The 7,603-nt window shown below is 46.5% G+C and overlaps 1 long non-coding RNA gene across 1 annotated transcript; it reads left to right on the top strand.

The window, feature by feature from the left end:
- The first annotated feature begins 2,385 nt into the window (after positions 1–2,385).
- LOC135326035 (uncharacterized) lies at positions 2,386–2,834 on the top strand. The gene is made up of 4 exons (XR_010386707.1): positions 2,386–2,450; positions 2,527–2,579; positions 2,656–2,705; positions 2,793–2,834. It is a non-coding gene; the product is annotated as an uncharacterized LOC135326035 (long non-coding RNA).
- The last annotated feature ends 4,769 nt before the right edge of the window (positions 2,835–7,603 follow it).

Consider the following 7,603-nt stretch of genomic DNA (forward strand, 5'->3'; position numbering starts at 1 on the left):
TCTGTTTAGCCTTTCTGTGCTCTGTAGCCCAGCTACTGAGTGGAAGCAAAAGCCTTGCTCTTACCTAGCCCTATGTATTTATGGCTGCCAGTGGTTTGCCCCTCCCCTTCCAAGGGCTTGTGGGTAGGGCAGTGGGTGAGGCTAGGGTTACATAAACCCAGGGCATTCATACAGTCTCTGCTCTCTTTGGGGGTAGTGCTCTGGGACTGCCTTGGGAAATAACAGCATTTGTTGGAAGTGAAACTATCCAGAAAGACTTATTGCTGCATTTAGAGAAGCAAAGGCCATTCCTTAATGTTAGAGCAATGAGATGGCTGAAGGTGGAGTTGTGAGCATGCCAGAAAATTGCTTATAGCAGGCAGTTTTGGTTTTGTGTTGGTATCTTGGTGTGAGGTGTTCAGAGGTGGATGAGGGTTTCTGAGTGTGCAGTTGTATCCTCTGTTAATTGTCAGTATTGTTTTCTGGTGTTTGTGTGTTGTGGAAGGGGCCTAACTTCATCACTGGGCTCTTTGAGCATGCTGATGCTTGAGGCATTGTTTGTGCCTCTGCTGGACTGCAGACAAGAGAAGAGAGCAGGGGTCCTGGGAAAACATTTCCTTCTACACTTACACCCTAGGTGGTGGCTGTGTGTTTTATCTCCAGTAAGGTGGATCTGTGTGAGGTATTGCTCTCATCAGCTAGTCTGGTTTCTGGCTCGCTGGATGTTTTGCTGCTCCTCAGAAATACTGTCAGCCCTGTTCAGGGAGAAACTGTGGGGTTTTTCTGTAGTATGCAGACTTGTAGAAGAGTCTAGATTTTGTATGAAGAGGGAAGGAAGCCTTCTCCCTTCCTGTAACTGCAGTAGGATGAGAAAGGAAGTCACCTTGTCGGAAAGCAAAGCGGACTGTGAGTAAGCCCATGTGCCTGAAGAGCTCAAAAACCAACCTCCCCTCAGCTAATGAACTCACCTCTCTTCTTGGCTAAGCCTCAGTGCTGAGAGAGAAGAAATGGTTGTACTTCTCGGAACCACCAGGAACCAATTTGCAGTCTTGCCTGGCAGCTCCTTTCTTATATCCATGCCTGTGAACCTAGTGCCACCTGCCCTTTTGTGGCTCTGCTTCTGACCCCTACCCTGGCTTCTGGGGCTGCCTACTTTGCTTCTTCAGGTACTATGTTGGCCTTTTGCAGGCATGGCTGAGGATTTCAGGTGAGGTAGAATGGGTGATCAGAATGGTGTTTCAGTTGTTGTAGGGCTGGTCAGCGCTACCTGGCAGCATAGTAACTTTGTCTTGGTTTTCCAGGTGCCATGGGTGTCCCCACAGCAATGATGTTGGAGTCTGGAGTTGGTGCGGCACAGGTGAGCACAACATCAGTGGCGCTTTGGTGGAGGGTGCTCTTCAGCTGGAGCTGGCTGGCATGGGGGTGATCTCCTGTGCTCTGGTTTGGCAGGCAATGAAGGCGAATGTGGTGACCAAAGGAAGATCAGAGAGGATGTGGCTGCCATTGAGGATGCCTCTTGAGGACCAATGGTGTGACGCACAGCACTGCAAAAGCTAAGGTGAGGAGCAAAGTGTTGATGTGTCTTGGGTGTGTGTGCTGACATATAGTGTAGTATGGAGGACTCCTCTGGATGAGTGCTGTGTGTGAGGCAGAGGCAGTGGGGTGTGCATGGCAGAAAGTGAGGGTGTGGTAGGCAGAGCAGCTCCAGCCTGTGTCTGTGTTGTTGAGTAGTCTATGGGGTGTGTGTTGTAGCTGTGCTATCTTTTGCTCAGGTCTTGATGTTGCTCTTGTTTGCGCTCAAGGAGCGTGGCCCATGCTCTGCAGTGCTAGCGCGGCAGGCATCCATTGTCTTTTGCCTGGCCTGACTCATCAGCATTGTGCTAATGGATAGCATCTTGTTCTGTGCAGGCAGCTAAAAGGGGTGGCGTGTCACTCTGGCTTTGCATCGTGGCCATTTGCAGCCATCATTGAGGCCTCCTTGGCCGTTCCTCTTCTGAGGCCGCTCTTGTTTTGCATCTTCCTGGCGCCCTTTCAGGATTTTCTTCCCTGCATCGTCAGAGCCTCAGGTCTTCCTTGCTGGCCTCTTCTGCATCACTCTTCTCAGGTCTTCCTTGCTGGCCCCTTTCCATCACAGGCAGTAGCGTCTGACTCTTCTGTGGGCTCGTCCGGAGCATCAGAGCTGTGTGGTTGTGGCATTGTAGGGCTTTTTGGCTGGCAGCATCTTATGCATGGGAATAGTTCTTTTTGCATAGGGCTTTCCTTCATGTTTGTGTCTGTGTGTCTGTTCGGGGCTGGAGCTGCCTTGCCTGTGGGTGTTAGGAATGGTAGTGCGTGGAGTGTGGCAGTGATGGGCTGGAATAGTGATTGGTCAGCATCTGTGTGTTCCATTTTACATTGCTTTTTTGCAGATGCGGATTAGTGTTTGGATCTCTTGAGGGAGATGGAGGAAGGAAGGGGAATGCCGTAAGAAGGTGAGCTAGAGATTCCTTGTTGGAAGGAGTGTTGTGGTCAGTGGTTCCCTGGTTAATTTTTGCTTTGTGCTTGTAGGTGTGGAGCCTTGTGGAGAGCAAGTTGCTTGTGTCCGGGAGGAGCAGGGCAAGGTGAGTGTTGGTCTGAGAGAGGATGTAGAGCCCAGTGTAGGGCTGTTGTCTCGTTGGCACTGTTCTGGTTTTACAGGTGCCTGGTGGGCCTTGGCGTGGCGGCCAATGGCCCAGCAGTCAAGATGGGTGAGCAGAGCAGGCAAAGATGTTGTAGTGAGGTATTGTTGTGGTGGGGTGTGGTTTTGGCATCACCCCAAGGTGTGGTTGTCTCAGGTTTTGCAGGAAGTTGTGAAGAGGAGAAGTAGAGTGCTGAGAAGAGCCCGAGCAGGTAAGAGGGGGAGCTTTTTGGGTCAGAATTTTATTGTGTGGTAGGGTGATGCCGGGTTGCCTCTTGGTGATGTCTTTTGCTGTGCTTTTTCAGGTATGGTGTGGGCCTTTCCCAAGCATGGCTGAGGATTTCAGGTGAGCGGATTGGTGTTGGGCATTGTAGGGCTGGTGAGCGCTGCCTGCCAGAAGAGTCGCTTCATTATTTTGCTTTTTCCAGGTGCCATGGGCTTCCCTGCAGCCAGGATGCTGGTGTTTGGAATTGGCGCAGTTCAGGTGAGTGGAGCACCCATGGTGCTTTGGTGGAGAGTGCTCTTGCAGGTGAGGCTGGAGCCAACTGGCATGGGGGTGACTTCTTGTGCTCTGGTTTGGCAGGTGAAGGCAAATGTGGCAAGCAAAGGAAGATCGGAGAGGACAGGTCTGCCATTGAGGATGGCTCTTGAGGACCGATGGTGATGCAGAGCACTGGAAGAGCTAAGTTGATGGGCAAAGGGTGTTGGGGTGTTTTGACTGTGTGTGTGTGTGTGTGTGTGCAGGTGTGTGCTGATGTTCAGTGTAGAGTGGATGGTGGTTCTGGATGTGTGTGTGAGGCAGTGGGGTGTGCATGGCAGAAAGTGAGGGTATGCTAGGCAGAGCAGCTCCAGCCTGTGTCTGTGTTGTAGTGCAGTCTGTGGTGTGTGTTGTAGCTGTGCTATCTTTTGCTCAGGTCTTGATGTTGCTCTTGCTTGTTGTGCTCAAGGAGCACAGCCCATGCTCTGCAGCACTAGTGTGGCAGGCATCCACTGTCTTTTTGCCTGGCCTGACTCATCAGCATCGCTCCAATGGATTGTGTCTTGTTCTGTGCAGGCAGCTAAAAGGGGGTGGTCTGTTGCTCTGACTTCACATCATGGCTGTTTGCAGTCAGTCATCTTTGCAGCCATCATCGAGGCCTCATCGGCCAGACCTCTTCTGAGCCTGCTCTTGTTTTGTGTCTTCCTGGCGCCCTTTCAGGGTTTTCTCCCCGGTGTTGTCACAGCCTCAGGTCTTTCTTGCTGGCCTCTTCTGCATTGCTTTTCCCAGCTTTGCTGGCCCTTTTCCGTCACGGGTGGTGGCATCTAACTCTTTCGTGGGCTCATCCAGAGCATCAGAGCTGCACGGTTGTGGCATCATAGGTCTTTCTGGCTGGCAGTGTCTTCTGTGCTGCCATTTTTGTGTGTGTGTTTGGGGGGAGAGGGAGGGTTGAGAGGTGTGTAGTAATGGCAGTGGCCAGAGCAGAATAACTTATCCATGAAACTTCTTGGGGGGGTTTCAGTAAGAAGTAAAAGTATTCTTTTCTTTAAACTCTTTTTTGATTGGGTGGCCATTTGGGGGGATTCTTATTTATGCCAGTACAGTGTTACCTTTAAGAAAGGATGGAAGGAGATGGTTCTATTAGTAGGGGTGATGAATGGCTGGGATGGGAGTGAGTGGGCAGTTGTTTGGTTGTTGGGTGGGGTTGTTAGTGTGTCTAATCTTGTATGCATGTTCTTTTCTTTTTCCAGGCTCTAGTTAAAATTTCTTAGATGTTTTAAAAAAAAAAAAAAAAACACACAGCTGGGGTTGTGCCCCCAGCTGGGTTTCTTTTCCCCCCCGTCAGTCCCCAATGCTCTGCAAGGTGGTGATCAATCACTGCCTGCGTGAGTGTGGAGCTTTGGCTTGGAGCTGGGTGTTTTCTAGGCAGGGTGGTTTTTGGAGGCACTTGGTCACCCTGTTATTGGGTTAGAGGGTTAGGGTCTGCCATTTAGGGTTGTGGTTAGGGCTGGTTGAGGTTAGGTTAGGGCCAGTTGGGGGTGGGGTTGGGGATTAGTTAACAGGCAAAAATATATTGGTGACGGCAATACAGAAAGAAAGACTAGTGTTTCACAGTGCTGTTGTTGTCTTTTAAATAAACTATCTCATCTTTCTGGGCTTTCTTATCTGACCTGAAAAATAGGAACAGTACTCCCTTGTATCACAGGTCATTTCAATGCATAATTAAAGAAGTCTGGTCAGAAGCTATGATGAAAATGCCCCATACTTGTGACTACTGAGAAAATAAATTGTGTGTTGCCATTTTCCCATTACTTCTAGGTGTTGAATCAGTTTCTTGTTGGGAGATAACATGAGTGTGCTACCAACATGCCTGAGAGGAATCACTATGTGGCCATTGAGGCTTATTCCCTCTGGACTAACAAAGCCAAGAGGTGAAGGTAACTTGCTTTTTTTTTTAAGCACATTAATAGGGAATCTTGGAATGATCACGTAGATCAAGGTTGATTCCCCCGGCTTCATACACGGTGTACCTTTTCCTCAGTAGCTTGGCTTTTGTGGATTTCTGTTACTGCTCAGCTATCTCCCCAAGGTTGCTGGTGAACTCTTCAGCAGTGAGGAGAGCCATTTCAATCAGTGCCTGTGTGGCACAGCTATTCACTTGTCTCCTCGTGGCTCGTGTTAAGTGTCTCCTGCTGGCAGTAATGGCATATGACTGCGCGTGGCTGTCTGTAACCTTCTACTTTATGCAACTGTCATGTCCTCAAAAGCCTATACACAGATGGTAATCATTTCCTATTTCATTGGCTTTGTCCATGCACTTGCACAAACTATCTCCACCTTCACATCCTCTTTCTGTAACTCCAGTGTTATCAGTCATTACTTCAGTGACTTTCCCTCTATGATCTAGCTTTCATGCTCTGAAACCTATAGCAATGAGATGGTACTTCATATTTTTGGTATATTTCATAGCATCTTTGCATCTCTGGCAATTCTAATCTCCTGTATGTATCTCATCTCCACCATCTTGAGGATCCACTCCTCCAAGGGCAGACACAAAGCCTTCTCCACATGTGCCACCCATCTGAGAGCTGTCTTGTTGTTTTATGGGACTACTGTTTTTATGTATGTTAGGTCAATGTCCAGCTACTCACTGGACTGAGATAAATGGGCCTCTCTGTTCTATACAGTGGTGACTCTGGTGCTGAATCCTATAATCTACAGCCTAAGGAATAAGGAGGTGAAGGATGCTCTGAGGAGAGTTTTAGGTCATAGTAGAGAAAATTCAGAAGAATTGATAGAAAGAGAACTTTGGGGAAAATTTATCAAAACCTTGATACAAAGAGTAGGACTTCCAAGGAAGACTTGATCAGCTTCTAAGGGTGAGATTTGGAAAGGTACTTAATTGTTAGAAGTGATTTTAGATAGACTTTTAACTGGTTGTATCTTCAATTTTTATCTTGAAAGATTGTGTTCCTCTGCTACTGAAACCTGGAGGAATCCTTACTTTTAACTTCCAAGTTCCAAGCGCAAACGGGACTCCTGGCTGAGGAGTGTGTGGCACAGCATTTCAGTTCTCTGTTCTATTAGGAACATTCGCCCTTATAGGAAAACCACCAGTCCATCAAGATGAGAAAAAGCTTTCAAAGATATTCAAGAGGAGAAAAATGTGATTTGAATTTTATGGCTGTTTCTGCTATGTTTTCAGTATATGAAAGGAGTATCCTCTTCCAGTGTGACACGAAGAACCTGAAGTTCTGGAAAGGAAATCTTAGAGAATAGACACCTGTGTTTTCACCCCCCAAACACTAGGGAAAGTAACTCTCCCTCTTCTGTCAAATCTCTCTCTTCTGTCAGTCATGACTACCTCCTTTTTTCCTATTCTGCCTGGAAACATGAAAAAATTACAGAAATTCAAGAAAGGTTTACTTCTAATTTTGCTACTATTGTAAAGTAACAAGAACTTATTCCTGCTTTTCACCTCTACATATCATCAGTTAACTTGAGGCAACTGAGTGAACTGGTAGTTATTTTAAGGACATTGGACATAATTTGAAATTTAAGCAAGCTGAAGTGTTCTTTCACTTATCTTATTTCAGTATTTTTTTTTTTTTGACTTACCAACTACACATCTGTCATCAATGTGGTTTTGAGAATAAATGCAAATCATTTCTGGAAGTTGAGAAAGTTGGGAAAGGCTTTGGAATCCTTTTATCAATTCAACTAAGCTAGCTCTAGGGATAGGTGTTGTGTCACTAATAGATGTTCCATCCCTTCTGGCTGAGTTTTTGAATATTGTCCCTCAGTTGGCAGAAGGAGTTTAAGTCTTTATTGAGCTGAAAGTGACGGAATTAATCTCAGACAGGTGAGAGGTCCCTGCTTCTGCATGAGGCTTACAGTCAAAGTGAGATGGAAAGAGGTCTTGCAGATTCCCTTTGCGTTCCACTGCATGTCTGTTAGGGCTTTTATTTCCCCTGACTTTCTCTCCTTAAAGCTGTGCATAGAGATGGCAAAGATTGTGTCCCTGTGATCATCTGTGGCACACTAAAGAAGGATTTTACAAGTCTCTTTTTGTCAGACTGCTGCCAGCATATTTTACACTGAGAGGTAATGTGACTGAGAAACGTAATTATTTTTGCCCAAAGACACATGACTAAGGAGAAAACTTATCTTCAGTATGTTATAGTCTGAATTTTGATCAAGTAGTGATGATTAAAGGTCATTGTTATCTCAGAAGCCATTTATTTCAATATTGCTAAAATTAGAATATGCACAGGGTAGTAAAAACATTTGGACTATGTGCACTATTATCCCACTGGCCTGACAGTCCTAAAAAGTAGGAAAAAGTGTGTGACAGTATAACCTTTTGGTCCTGCTATTTGTCATCTTTCTGTTGCTGCAGAGGCTGAAGCTCAAGGTTTATCTCTTGTTTCTGATTATTAAGTATCATCAGATATGTGAAGTTCACAGTTTTCATACTTCTCTGTTCAAGA

Source organism: Dromaius novaehollandiae, unplaced genomic scaffold (genome assembly GCF_036370855.1).
Source record: "Dromaius novaehollandiae isolate bDroNov1 unplaced genomic scaffold, bDroNov1.hap1 HAP1_SCAFFOLD_68, whole genome shotgun sequence".
NCBI classification, from domain to species: Eukaryota; Metazoa; Chordata; class Aves; order Casuariiformes; family Dromaiidae; genus Dromaius; species Dromaius novaehollandiae.